The following is a 15,663-nucleotide window of genomic DNA, read 5'->3' as shown; positions in this document are numbered from 1 at the left end:
CTTACTGTCTCTTGTTGCTATAATCCCCTGGTTTCTTATTATAACCAGAGTGGAGCCTGGCGTTTTGGCATCGGCCGCACCAGAAGACCTTGCCCGTACCTGGACACAAGGGGCTTAGGGCATTGTTTTGCCCGCTTTTGTAAAGACTGAACACCTTCGGGAGTGTTCGGCGTCTCGAGTTAGGCCTTATATGCATCAGCTCCGAATCATGTCTTTGGTCAAATGTTGGGTTTGCCCGGCTCCTGTGTTTTGCTGCCTTACATTCCGTATCATCGGCTAATGCGGCACCAGGAGAACTACTGCGATTGTGCCCCAGTTCGGCTGGGCGAGCACCTCAGTAGAGAAAGCCAAAAACTGACTGTCATGATACAGCGAGAGACTGGTCAACCACTCGATCGACCATGGGAATGTTTAGAATTCCTCCGCTTTGACGAAGGGTCGTTTCCCGGTCAGGCACATACGCGCCCCAAATTCGGAGAGCGCGGTGCCCCCAGGGGCTATGTCGTAGCCCCACCCTCGAACTCCATGGCTAAGTGAAAGTGATAAAGCATTATAGTCCGGTTGCCTCGTTTGCTACGCTACCACCTCCTTTACAGGACCGAGACGTCGGATTAAGTGTGAAAACGCGCTATTTTTTGCGAACACCCCCGCACCTTGTGCGTGGGGGCTGAAGCCGACGACTGCCATCTTTTAGGTTATACACACGTATACATGAACGGCTGCATAGGAGATATTCTATTACTTGAACGCACAAGTATAAAAGGCGCTTACCACATAAATATTGTTTTACATCATAAAAACGTTCATTCGAACGTAACATTTTTTGAGCACTGCGACTCTATTACACGAGCACCACGCAGCACTTCGCCAAAATAGTGCTCGGCGGGTAACCAGTTATCATCCGAACCCGGGGTCGCAACAGCGGTGGCATCCATCTCTGTCCAATGTGTCTTCACATGAGCGAGTGCCATCCGCGCACCCTCTATGCAGGCCGACCGCTTCATCGCCTTGATATGCGGCACCGCCCCAAGAAATTGCTGCAATAAGCCAAAGTAACTCTTCGGCTCGGGCCTATTCGGCCGGACATGGGTCACTATATCCGTCATAGCAAGCCCGGACAACCTATTTAGCTCAGCCCACTCGGCCAAACGGTCGGTCAGCGGAAGTGAACGCTCCGGACTATGGAATTGAGACCAAAATAGCTCTTCCGTCTTGTGATCCTTCTGGCTTCGAAAATGCACAACGGCTTCCGCCGCACTCGCTGCTAAGTCCATATAAGGGTCCTTTGGACCCCACAGTTGGCCCAGCTAAGCATACTTTGGATCCGTAAACCTTTGGCACAGCAGAAAAGGCTTGCCAGCTACAATTTCTCCGGCCTGGCGCAGCTCTTCCTTTATAGCCCGCATTGCAGAGCGAGCATCCTTGGCTTCGGCGGTGGCCTTCTCTAGGTCTTCTTGCCCCGCTAGGCGCTCCTTCCCAAGAGCCTCATCACGGTCGGTAGCATCTTTTAACTTCACGGCCATTTCGGCCATCTCTTCCCTGCTCTGGCAGTGTGCGGCCCTTTCGGCCGCTAACTCCTCGGCCGCCCTCGAGGCTGCCGCATTACTCCTTCTGGCCTGCTCCTTGGCTTGAGCAAGTTCGGCCCGAAGTCTCTCCATAGCAGCGGCACTATCTGCATTTCACACACATGTTGTAAGGAGCTGGCTTCGGCCCCCTTACCAAGTGACCGCACAGAAACACTTACCTTGCGACTCATCAAGTCGCCTGTTGACCAGCGTGATGTCCGCATCCGTAACAGCAAGTTGCCGCTTTAGTTCAGCAACTCCATCAGTCCGGCTGGCCCCCGGACGACCCGCCACCTGCATCGGCACGGCGGAAATTTAAACCTGCGATTTTGATCCTCGGCACGCTGTCGATTTCGACAACCTACCGAGTCTCAGGGGCTACTATCTATACAGGGCGCATTCTATATGCAAAACTGTTAAAAGGTGTGTCATTTTTACGCACCTCAAACCCCGCCAGCAAACTCCTAACGGCATTATGCAAGCCGCCTTCGGCGGGCGAAATCCTTTCAATCACCATGCTCATCAATGCGTGGTGATCTTCTGAGATAGACGCCTTCTCAAGCAGATCCTTCAGCCGTACACTAGTTGGCGCCAAACTATCCGGCTTTGCCAAACCAGGGGGCTCCCTCCGTGACGACACTTCAGGCTCGTCCGCCCTATCCGACAGCGCCCCGGACGGAGGCGTCTCGCTCTCCATCATCTCCGGACGATGTCCCCCGAAGACGAGCTCATTTGCGAAGGACGGAGATCGGAACTACAAGGTAAAAACTTTAGTTATCCTCAAAAGCACAAATAGGGATGTCCCTTATTATAAAACTCCTTTCTTTCTACTTACGGCTCGTTGGAGGGCTGATTCTCAAACGGAGATTGTGCGGCCGGGGCCTCCCCGGACGCAGGGCCCTCTGGCGAAGATTTCTTCCCCCGTTTAGGGGCTTTTGCCCCCGGGTCCTCGGAGGCAGTCCTCTTCTCCCCTTGAAGGGAGGGATTCTCGATCCCTCCTCTTTCAAGAGCCTCCTTAGGCGAGGCAGTAGCTTTCCTGCTTTCCCCTTCGCCTTCCTCTGGAGGCGCAACCTCAAGCATCCGGACCAGCATGGAATCCGGCGCGGTCTCGGGGAGGGGGGCCGGACACCATATCAATTTTGCTTCCGCTATCCACTCCTGTTTAGAAGGAAGTTGTTCATAAGGCGAATTATTGAAAGGCAAACAAACGGTATGTCTGGACTTGGAACTACTTACTTGAGTATCCGGGCGATGGCAGCTTAGGCTAGCATCCTCAGTCAATTCCGGACGCGCCTCTTGCGATCCGAAGAATAATTTGTACATCTCCATGGGTGTCATACCCATGAAGTGTTGAAGAATCCATGGGCCCTCCGGATTGAACTCCCACAACCAGAGAGGGCAGCGTTTGCAGGGCGGGATACGCCTAATCAGCATAACCTGCATTACCACCACCATATCGACCTCCCTCGTTTGGAGATCTTGAATCCGGCCCTGCAGTAGGGGCACGTCCTTTGACGGCCCCCAGTTGAGCCCTTGGTTGACCCACGACATCAACCATCGTGGAGGTCCCGGGCGGAATAAGGGCGGCGGCTTTTGTCTGCGGCCCCTCGGAACGGTGATATAGAACCACTCTTGCTGCCACGGGCCGAGCTCCTCTTGGAAGGAGCCAGCGGGCCACGGGGCATCGGCCCTCCTACTTATGGCTGCCCCGCCGCACTCCGCTTGACGCCCCCCGATCATCTTCGGCGCCACATTGAAGGTCTTCAGCCACAGGCCGAAGTGAGGGGTGACGCGGAGGAAGGCTTCGCAGACAACAATAAATGCGGAAATATGGAGGATGGACTCCGGAGCCAAATCGTGGAATTCCAACCCATAGTAAAACATGAGCCCTCTCACAAAAGGATCCATCGGGAAGCCTAAACCCCAACGGAGGTGGGATACAAAAACGACATACTCGCCGGGCTCGGGGGTGGGGATGGCCTGCCCTTCGGCAGGCAACCTGTGCGAAATCTCATAAGCCAGGTACTTGGCCTCCCGCAGCTTTAGCACGTCCTCCTCCGTGACGGAGGAGGGCATCCACCGGCCCTGCAGGTCGGAACCGGACATCGTTGAAGGTCCGAAGCGCTCGAATCTGGAGCTCTAGGTGCTGGAACTTGGAGCGGGGAGAGGATTCGGTGGAGAATTGAAGAAAAGAAACGAGCCTTGGTCCCGTTATAAAGAGGGAGAATACCAAGAGCCGTCTCCGTGACCGTTTGGGACTCGCCTTCGGTAGAGGGGGTGGGGCAACGGGCGCGGTTGGGTTACCCACGTCCGTATTGATGAGAATCCTGGATTAAGGGGGAACACGATCCCTGCTTCGACAAGACGTGCCAAGGAAACCGCTTCGCTAAATGCGCTGAGGTGGTAGAGTAAATAACGATTCAAGTAATGGCTTGGTAGTGGCGTGATGTCATGCCGCAAAAAATGTCAGCAGATTGAACTTGTGTATATATTATTCTCTCTACGGTGGAATGTGGAATTTATTTTATAGAGCCGGACATTATCCTGGTGTTCGCAATCTTCTATCATTCGGAGGAGGAACCCGCCTTGCAATGCCAAGCAATATACGCGCCGGACTTATCGTCATTGAAGCTTGGTTCAGGGGCTACTGAGGGAGTCCCGAATTAGGGGGTGTCCGGATAGCCGGACTACCATCATCAGCCGAACTATCATCGGTCGGACTATCATCATCGACCGGACTCCAAGACTATGAAGATACAAGATTGAAGACTTCGTCCCGTGTCTGGATGGGACTTTCCTTGGCGTGGAAGGCAAGCTTGGCGATACGGATACGTAGATCTCCTACCATTGTAACCGACTCTATGTAACCCTAGCCCTCTCCGGTGTCTATATAAACCGGATGGCTCTAGTCCGTAGGACACAACAACAACAACCCTTACAATCATACCATAGGCTAGCTTCTAGGGTTTAGCCTCCTTGATCTCGTGGTAGATCCACTCTTGTAAACATCCACAATATCAATATCAATCAAGCAGGACGTAGGGTTTTACCTCCATCAAGAGGGCCCGAACCTGGGTAAAACATCGTGTCCCTTGTCTCCTGTTACCATCCGCCTAGACGCATAGTTCGGGACCCCCTACCCGAGATCCGCCGGTTTTGACACCGACAGCTAGGGTTACACAGAGTCGGTTACAATGGTAGGAGATCTACATATCCGTATCGCCAAGCTTGCCTTCCACGCCAAGGAAAGTCCCATCCGGACACGGGACGAAGTCTTCAATCTTGTATCTTCATAGTCTTGGAGTCCGGTCGATGATGATAGTTCGGCTATCCGGACACCCCCTAGTCCAGGACTCCCTCAGTGGCTGTTTTGAGGAAGGTATATGGTGGGTGTATGATACCGGCGAAAAGTGCGTAGTATTAGAGAGGCTAGCAATGGCGGAAGGGTGAGAGTGCGTATAATCCATGGACTCAACATTAATCAAAAGAACTCATGCACTTATTGCAAAAATTTAGAAGTCATCAAAAACCAAAGCATTAAACGCATACTCCTAGGGGGATAGATTGGTAGGAAAAGACCATCGCTCGTCCCCGACTGCCACTCATAAGGAAGACAATCAATAAATCAAATTGTGCTCCGACTTCATCACAAGCGGTTCACCATACGTGTATGCTACGGGAATCACAAACTTCAACGCAAGCATTCTTTAAATTCATAATTACCCCTACTAGCATTGCTATAATATTATCACCTCCATATCTCAAAACAATTATCAAGCATCAAACTTATCTTAGTATTCAACACACTCAAAAGAAAGTTTCACAAATATTGAATACCAAGTATATTAATTTTAAGCAAATTTCCATGCTATTAACGACTCTCAAAATAATCTAAGTGAAGCATGAGAGATCAATAGTTTCTTTAAAACAAATCCACCACCGTGCTCTAAAAGATTTAAGTGAAGTACTAGAGCAAAAATTATTACGCTCAAAAGATATAAGTGAAGCACTATGAGCAAAACTATCAAGCTCAAAAGATATAAGTGAAGCACTATGAGCAAAACTATCAAGCTCAAAAGATATAAGTGAAGCACGTAAAGTATTCTAGAAAATTCCATATCATGTATGGATCTCTCAAAAGGTGTGTACAGCAAGGATGATTGTGGCAAACTAACAAGCAAAGAGACAAATAATACAAGACGCTCCAAGCAAAACACATATCATGTAGTGAATAAAAATATAGCTCCAAGTAAATTACCGATGGAAGTAGACAATAGAGGGGATGCCTTCCGGGGCATCCCCAAGATTTCACTTTTTGGTGTCCTTGGATTATCTTGGGGGTGCCATGGGCATCCCCAAGCTTAGGATCTTGCCACTCTTTGTTCCATAATCCATCAAAAGAATTCACTCAAAACTTGAAAACTTTACAACACAAAACTCAATAGAAATCTCGTGAGCTCCCTTAGTGAAACAAAACAAAAGACTACTTCAAGGTACTGTAATGAACTCATTCTTTATTTATAAAGGTGTTGAACCTACTGTATTCCAACTTCCTTATGGTTTATAAATTAATTTATTAGCCATAGATGAATTGAAATAAGCAAACAACACACGAAAAACAGAATCTGTCAGAAACAGAACAGTCTGTAGCAATCTGTAACTAAATCAAACTTCTGGAACTCTACAAATTCTACCAAAAATAGTAAGGACTATAACATTTGTTTATTGAACAGCATCAAAAAGAATCAATGCAAAAGCTCGTTCCTGTGATTTATTGAATTTTTTCTCGTGAGCGCAAAGTTTCTGTTTTTCAGCAGAATCAAATCAACTATCATCATGGCTTATCCTATAGGTTCTACTTGGCACAAACACTAACTAAAACACAAAACCACATATAAACATAAAGTAGAAACAAAATTTAACACTAAACAGGAACAAAAACAAAGAACACAAAATAAAATTGGGTTGCCTCCCAACAAGCGCTATCGTTTAACGCCCCTAGCTAGGCATAAAAGCGAAGATAGATCTAAGTTTTGCCATCTTTGGTAGGAAATTCTTCAATGAGGCATCTACCTCCTTTAGAATTTTCCTTTTTCCTAGTAATTGACAAATTTTCAGGCAAAAGATCGAAAAATTCATCTATAGCAAATGGTTCCTTAATGATGGTAAAAAGATTGGGATGAACACTTACAGATTTAAGATCTACGGTTTCCGTACTAGAGGATTCACCCTTATTCTTAGGCACATACATAAGCTTAGTATCTTTAGTAGAAGAACTTGGAGTATTTTGAACAGAAGAAAAAGCGGTTCCCAAGTTGGTGATGATACCCTCAAGTTTATCGATTCTTGTAGAGTCTAGATTTATTTTTTCATTAACTATGGGTTCTTTTTATTTAATATTTTCAAAGTCATTCCTACCTTAGATCCATATTGGTTAATTTGATTGTGGATCCTTTTATCAAGATTTTCAATTGATTCAACGGTAGCAACTTTATTTTCAATAGCTTCAAGCCTTTGCATAACATGCTCCAAAGTTAACGTAGTTCCATTAACCAAAAGGGGTGGTGTGCCAAATATATCTATTAAAGCATTATAAGAATCAAAAGTATGGCTACCCAAAAAGTTCCCTCCGGTAATGGTATCAAGGATATATCTATACCAAGGATTAGCACCTACATAAAAATTGCGGAGAAGAACTGAGGTAGATTGCTTCCTAGTAGATCTATTTTGAGCATTGCAAATTCTATACCAAGCATCTTTCAAATTTTCTCCCTCCCTTTGTTTAAAATTTAGAACTTCATTCTCGGGAGATAATGGAGAAGATAAGGAACTAGTCATGATGACAAGAGAGCAAGCTAGCACACGAGCAAACAGAAAGGCAACGGGAAAAAAAGGCAAGAGAGAAAGAGAGGAGGAGATTGGGAAAGAGAGGGCGAATAAAATGGCAAGGGTGAAGTGGGGGAGAGGAAAACGAGAGGCAAATAATGTAATGCGAGAGATAGGGATTTTGATGGGTACTTGGTATAGTCGACTTTTGCGCGAACTCCCCGGCAACGGCGCCAGAAATTCTTCTTGCTACCTCTTGAGCACTGCGTTGGATTTCTCTGAAGAGGAGAGGATGATGCAGTAAAGTAGCGTAAGTATTTCCCTCAGTTTTTGAGAACCAAGGTATCAATCCAGTAGGAGATCACACACAAGTCCCTCGTACCTACACAAAACAATAGCAACTCACAACCAACGCTTAGGGGTTGTCAATCCCTTCACGGTCACTTACGAGAGTGAGATCTGATAGAGATAATATTTTTGGTATTTTTGATAGATAGATGCAAAGTAAAAAGTAAAAGGCAAAGTAAAACAAGCAAGTAAATAAAGTAATGGAGATTGATATGATGAGAATAGACCCGGGGGCCATAGGTTTCACTAGTGGCTTCTATCAAGAGCATAAGTATTTTACGGTGGGTGAACAAATTACTGTTGAGTAATTGATAGAAAAACGAATAATTATGAGATTATCTAGGTATGATCATGTATATAGGCATCACGTCCAAGACAAGTAGATCGAAACGATTCTGCATCTACTACTATTACTCCACTCATCGACCGCTATCCAGCATGCATCTAGAGTATTAAGTAAAACAGAGTAACGCTTTAAGCAAGATGACATGATGTAGAGGGATAAATTCATGCAATATGATAAAAACCCCATCTTGTTATCCTCGATGGCAACAATACAATACGTGCCTTGCAACTCTTTCTGTCACTGAGTAAGCACACCACAAGATTGAACCCAAAGCTAAACACTTATCCCATTGCAAGAACTACCAATCTAGTTGGCCAAACCAAACGGATAATTCGAAGAGACTTGCAAAGATAACTCAATCATACATAAAAGAATTCAGAGAAGAATCAAATATTGTTCATAGATAAGCTGGATTATAAACCCACAACTCATTGGTCTCAACAAACACACCACAAAAAAGAAGATTACATCGAATAGATCTCCACAAGAGAGGGGGGAGAACATTGTATTGAGATCCAAAAAGAGAGAAGAAGCCATCTAGCTAATAAATATGGACCCAAAGGTCTGAAGTAAACTACTCACACTTCATCGGAGAGTCTATGGTGTTGATGTAGAAGCCCTCCATGGTAGATGCCCTCTCGGGCGGAGCTCCAGAACAGGCCCCAAGATGGGATCTCGCGGATACAGAAGGTTGCGGTGGTGGAATTAGGTTTTTGGCTCCGTATATGATCTGACGGGGGTACGTAGGTATATATAGGAGGAAGGAGTACGTCGGTGGAGCAACAGAGGGGCCATGAGGTAGGGGGGCGCGCCCAGGGGGGAGCGCGCCCTCCACCCTCGTGACCGCCTCTGGCACTTCTTGGAGTAGGGTCCAAGTCTCCTTGATCACGTTCGGTGAGAAAATCACGTTCCCGAAGGTTTTATTCCGTTTGGACTCCGTTTGATATTTTGTTTCTTCGAAATACTGAAATAGGCAAAAAAACAGCAATTCTGGGCTGGGCCTCCGGTTAATAGGTTAGTCACAAAAATAATATAAAAGTGGAAAATAAAGCCCAATATAGTCCAAAACAGTAGACAAAGTAGCATGGAGTAATCAAAAATTATAGATATGTTGGAGACGTAGCAGATCACTATCGTACCTTCTTGATAAACTCATAGCAAGGCACACAATTGGTCTGGTACATAGCATGGCATACTTTATAGAACCTATGACTGAGGCATCGGGAATGTCTTCCATTCTCTTTCCATCTTCTGTTGTGGTCGGGTTTTGAGTCTTACTCAATTTTACACCTTGTAATACAGGCAAGAACTCCTTGTTTGACTGATCCATTTTGAACTCTTTCAAAATTTTGTCAAGGTATGTACTCATTGAAAAAATCTTATCAAGTGTCTTGATCTATCTCTATAGATCTTGATGCCCAATATGTAAGCAGCTTTACCAAGGAATTTCTTTGAAAAACTCCTTTCAAACTCTCCTTTATGCTTTCCAGAAAATTCTACATCATTTTTGATCAACAATATGTCATTCACATATACTTATCAGAAAGGTCATAGTGCCCCCACTCACTTCCTTGTAAATATAGGCTTCACCACAAGTCTGTATAAAACTATATGCTTTGATCAACTCATCAAAGCGTACATTCCAACTCCGAGATGCTTGCACCTGTCCACAGATGTATCGCTCGAGCTCACACACTTTGTTAGCACCTTTAGGATTGACAAAACCTTCTGGTTGCATCTTATACAACTCTTCTTAGAGATATCCATTTTAAGGAATGCAGTTTTGACATCCATTTGCCAGATTTCATAAAATGTGGCAATTGTTAACATGATTCGGACGGACTTTAAGCATCGCTACGGTTGAGAAAGTCTCACCGTAGTCGACCCCTTGAACTTTGTCAAAAACCTTTTGTGACAAGTCGAGCTTTGTAGACAGTTACATTACCATCAGCGTCAGCGTCAGTCTTCTTCTTGAAGATCCATTTATTCTCTATGGATTGCCGATCATCGTGCAAATCCACCAAAGTTCATACTTTGTTCTTTATACATGGATTCTATCTCAGATTTCATGGCCTCAAGCCACTTATCGGAATCTGGGCTCATCATAGCTTCTTCATAGTTTGTAGGTTCGTCATGGTCTAGCAACATGACTTCCATAATAGGATTACTGTACCACTCTGGTTTGGATCATGCTGTGGTTGACCTATGAGATTCTATACTAACTTGATCTGAAGTTTCATGATCATTATCATTAGCTTCCTCTCCAGTTGGTGTAGGCATCACGGGAACGGATTTCTCAGATGAGCTACATTCCAAATTGAGAGAAGGTACAATTACCTCATCAAGTTCTACTTTCCTCCCACTCACTTCTTTCGAGAGAAACTCCTTCTCTAGAAAGGTTCCGTTCTTGGCAACAAAGATCTTGCCTTTGGGTCTGTGGTAGAAGGTGTACCCAATTGTTTCCTTAGGGTATCTTATGAAGACGCACTTCTCCGATTTGGGTTCGAGCTTATCAGGCCGAAGCCTTTTGCCATAAGCATCGCATCCCCAAACTTTAAGAAATGACAGCTTAGGTTTGTTGAAAAACCACAGTTCATATGGTGTCGTCTCAATGGATTTTGACGGTGCCCTGTTTAACGAGAATGCAGCTTTCTCTAATACATAACCCCAAAATGATAGTGGTAAATCGGTAAGAAACATCATGGATTGCACCATATCTAATAAAGGGCAGTTACGACGTTTAGACACACCATTACGCTGTGGTGTTCCAGGTGGCGTGAGCTGTGAAAGTATTCCACATTGTTTTAAATGAAGGCCAAACTTGTAGCTCAAATACTCACCTCCACAATCAGATCGTAGAAACTTTATTTTCTTGTTACAATGATTCTCCACTTCACTCTGAAATCCTTTGAACTTTTCAAATGTTTTAGACTTGTGTTCCATTAAGTAAATATACCCATATCTACTTAAATCATCTGTGAAGGTCAGAAAATAACGATACCCACCACGAGCCTCAACACTCATCGGACCGCATACATCAGTATGTATTATTTCCAATAAGTCATTAGCTTGTTCCATTGTTCGAGAGAACGGAGTTTTAGTCATCTTTCCCATGAGGCACGGTTCGCAAGTATCAAATGATTCATAATAAAGTGATTCCAAAAGTCCATCTACATGGTGTTTCTTCATGCGCTTTACACCGATATGACCTAAACAACAGTGCCACAAGTATGTTGCACTATCATTATCAACTTTGCGTCTTTTGGCATCAATATGTGTATCACTACGATCGAGATTCAATAAACCTTTAACATTGGGTGCATGACCACAGAAGGTTTTATTCATGTAAACAGAATAACAATTATTCTCTGTCTTAAATGAATAACAGTATTGCAATAAACATAATCTAGTCATATTCATGCTCAACGCAAACACCAAATAACATTTATTTAGGTTCAATAGTAACCCCGAAAGTATAGGGAGTGTGCGATGATGATCATATCAATCTTGGAACCATTTCCAACACACATCGTCACTTCACCCTCAACTAGTCTCTATTTATTCTGCAACTCCTGTTTTGACTTACTAGTTTTAGCAACCGAACAAGTATCAAATACCCAAGGGCTACTACGAGCACTAGTAAGGTACACATTAATAACATGTATATCAAATATGCCTTTGTTCACTTTGTCATCCCTCTTATCCGCCAAATATTTGGGGTAGTTCCGGTTCCAGTGACCATTTCCTTTGCAGTAGAAGCACTCAGTTTCAGGCTTAGGTCTAGCTTTGGGCTTCTTCACGGGAGTGACAATTTGCTTGCATTCTTCTTGAAGTTCCCTTTCTTTCCCTTTGCCCTTTTCTTGAAACTAGTGGTCTTGTTTAGTCATCAACACTTGATGCCTTTTGTTGATTTCTACCTTCGTCGATTTCAGCATCATGAAGAGCTCGGGAATCACGTTCGTCATCCCTTGCATATTATATTTCATCACGAAGTTCTAGTAACTTGGTGATGGTGACTAGACAACTCTGTTAATCACTATCTTGTCTGGAAGATTAACTCCCACTTGATTCAAGCAATTGTAGTACCCAGACATTCTGAGCACATGCTCACTAGCTGAGCTATTCTCCTCCATCTTTTAGGCGAAGTACTTGTCAGAGGTCTCATGCCTCTCGACACAGGCATGAGTCTGAAATACCAATGTCAGCTCTTGAAACATCTCATATGCTCCATGGCGTTCAAAACGTCTTTGAAGCCCCGATTCTAAGCCGTAAAGCATAGCGCACTAAACTATCAAGTAGTCATCATATCGAGCTTGCCAAACGTTCATAACGTCTGCATCAGCTCCTGCAATAGGTCTATCACCTAGCGGTGCATCAAGGACATAATTCTTCTTTGCAGCAATGAGGATAATCCTAAGATCACGGACTGAGTCTGCATCATTTCTACTATCATCTTTCAAATTAGTTTTCTCTAGGAACATATAAAAAACAAAGGGAAGCTACAACGCGAGCTATTGATCTACAACATAATTTGCAAAATACTATCAGGACTAAGTTCATGATAAATTAAAGTTCAATTAATCATATTACTTAAGAACTCCCACTTAGATTGACATCCCTCAAGTCATCTAAATGATACGTGATCCAAATCAACTAAACCATGTCCGATCATCACGTGAGATGGAGTAGTCATCAATGGCAAACATCTCTATGTTGATCATATCCACTATATGATTCACGTTTGACCTTTCGGTCTCCAGTGTTCCAAGGCCATATCTGGATATGCTACGCTCGTCAAGTTTAACCTGAGTATTCCGCATGTGCAAAAACTAGCTTACACCCATTGTATTTGAACGTAGAGACTATCACACCCGATCATCATGTGGTGTCTTAGCACGAAGAACTTTCGCAACGATGCATACTCGGGGAGAACACTTATACCTTGAAATTTTGGTAAGGGATCATCTTATAATGCTACCGCCGTACTAAGAAAAATAAGATGCATAAAGATAAACATCACATGCAATCAAAAATATGTGACATGATATGGCCATCATCATGTTGTGCTTTTTATATCCATCACCAAAGCAACGTCAGGATCTCCATCATCACCGGCTTGACACCTTGACCTCCATCGTAGCGTCGTGGTCGTCTCGCCAACTATTGCCTCAATGAATATTGCTAGCGCTTAGTGATAAAGTAAAGCAATTACATGGCGTTTGTATTTCATACAATAAAACGACAACCATAAGGCTCCTTCTAGTTGCCAATAACTTTTACAAAACATGATCATCTCACACAACAATGTATATCACATCATGTCTTGACAATATCACATCACAACATGCCCTGCAAAAACAAGTTAGACGTCCTCTACTTTGTTGTTGCAAGTTTTACGTGGCTGCTACGGGCTTTTAGCATGAACCGTATTTACCTACGGCACAAAAACCACAACGGTGATTTATCAAGTTTGCTATTTTAACCTTATCAAGGACCGGCCGCAGTCAAATTCGATTCAACTAAAGTTGGAGAAACAGACACCCGCCAGCCACCTTTATGCAAAACTAGTTGCATGTTTGTCGGTGGAACTGGTCTCATGAACATGGTCATGTAAGGTTGGTCCGGTCCGCTTCATCCAACAATACCGCGGAATCAAAATAAGACATTGGTGGTAAGCACTATGACGATCATCGCCCATAACTCTTTGTGTTCTACTCGTGCATATCATCTACGCATAGACCTGGCTCGGATGCCACTGTTGGGAAACATAGCATGCAATTTCAAAAGTTTCCTACGCCCATGCAAGATCTATCTAGGAGATGCTTAGCAACGAGAGGGGGAGAGTGTGTCCACATACCCTCATAGACCGAAAGCAGAAGCGTTTGCTCAACGCGGTTGATGTAGTCGAACGTCTTCTTTCTCATTGATCAAGCACCGAACATACGGCACCTCCGAGTTCTTCACACGTTCAGCGCGATGATGTCCCTCGAGCTCTTGATCCAGCAAAGGGTCGAAGGAGTAGATGAGTTCCATCAGCAAGACGGCGTGGTGACGGTGAAAACTATGGAGGGGGGCGCCGCACATGGGTTAGAGCAATTGGTGTGTCTCATAGCCCCCCCCCATATATAAAGGAGGGAAGGATAGGAGGCCGGCCTAGGCATGCTCAAGTTGGGAGGAGTCCCACTTGGACTACTAGTCCTCTTGGGCCCCCCTTTTCCTTCTACCGGAGGGGCAAAGGGGGAAGGAGAGGGAGTTGGAGAAGGAAAGGGGGGTGGCGCCCCCTTCCCTAGTCCAATTCGGCCTCCTCCCTTGTAGGGGGGAACACCAGCCCCTTGTGGGCTGGTTAGCCTCCCTCCTATGGCCCATATGGCCCATACCTTTCCCCGGGGGGTTCCGGTAACCCCTCCAGTACTCCTGTATGTACCTGATACACTCCGAACCCTTCTGGTGTTTGAATACTACCTTACAATATATCAATCTTTACCTCTCAACCATTTCGAGACTCCTCGTCTTGTCCGTGATCTCATACAGGACTCTAAAAAACCTTCGGTCACCAAAACACATAACTCATATAATACATATCGTCATCGAACGTTAAGTGTGTGGACCCTACGGGTTCGAGAACTATGTAGACATGACTGAGACACCTCTTTGGTCAATAACCAATAGCGGAACCTGGATGCTCATATTAGTTCCCACATATTGTACGAAGATCTTTATCGGTCGAACCATAATGTCAACTTACGTTATTCCCTTTGTCATTGGTATGTTACTTGCCCGAGATTCGATCGTCGGTATCTTCATACCTAGTTCAATATCATTACCGACAAGTCTCTTTAATCATTTTGTAATGCATCATCATGTAACTAACTCATTATTCGCATTGCTTGCAAGGCTTCATATGATGTGCATTACTGAGAGGGCCCAGAGATACATCTCCGATACTCAGAGTGACAAATCCTAATCTCAATCTATGCCAACCCAACAAACACCTTCGGAGATACCTTTAGAGCATTTTTAGAATCACCCAATTATGTTGTGACGTTTGATTGCCCACAAGGCATTCCTCCGGTGTCCGTGAGTTGCATAATCTCATAGTCGGAGGAATATATATATATATATATATATATATATATATATATATATATATATATATATATATATATATTACATGAAGAAAGCAGTAGCAATAAAACTGAACGATCATTATGCTAAGCTAACGGATGGGTCTTGTCCATCACATCATTCTCCTAATGATGTGATATCGTTCATCAAATGACAACACATGTCCATGGCTAGGAAACTTAACCATCTTTGATCAACGAGCTAGTCAGGTAGGGGCATACTAGGGACACGGTTGTAGCGACCCGACCCGAATGGATCAAGTCTCTGTGCATCAGTGCCATCCCTGGATCGGTAATGCTGACACACATAGTACTCGAGGATTTATAATAGAGTTGCAATCACACACTTATTACATCAAATGTCTCAAAAGAGAACTTATTACAATAATATGGCTTAAGGCCATCTAAAATCGATAACAGTGGAAGGCTTGGAAGGTAAAGTGAGTCCATCAAC

The sequence above is a fragment of the Triticum aestivum genome, chromosome 6B (genome assembly GCF_018294505.1).
Source record: "Triticum aestivum cultivar Chinese Spring chromosome 6B, IWGSC CS RefSeq v2.1, whole genome shotgun sequence".
Classification (NCBI taxonomy): domain Eukaryota; kingdom Viridiplantae; phylum Streptophyta; class Magnoliopsida; order Poales; family Poaceae; genus Triticum; species Triticum aestivum.
Note: the sequence above shows the minus strand (reverse complement) of the source record.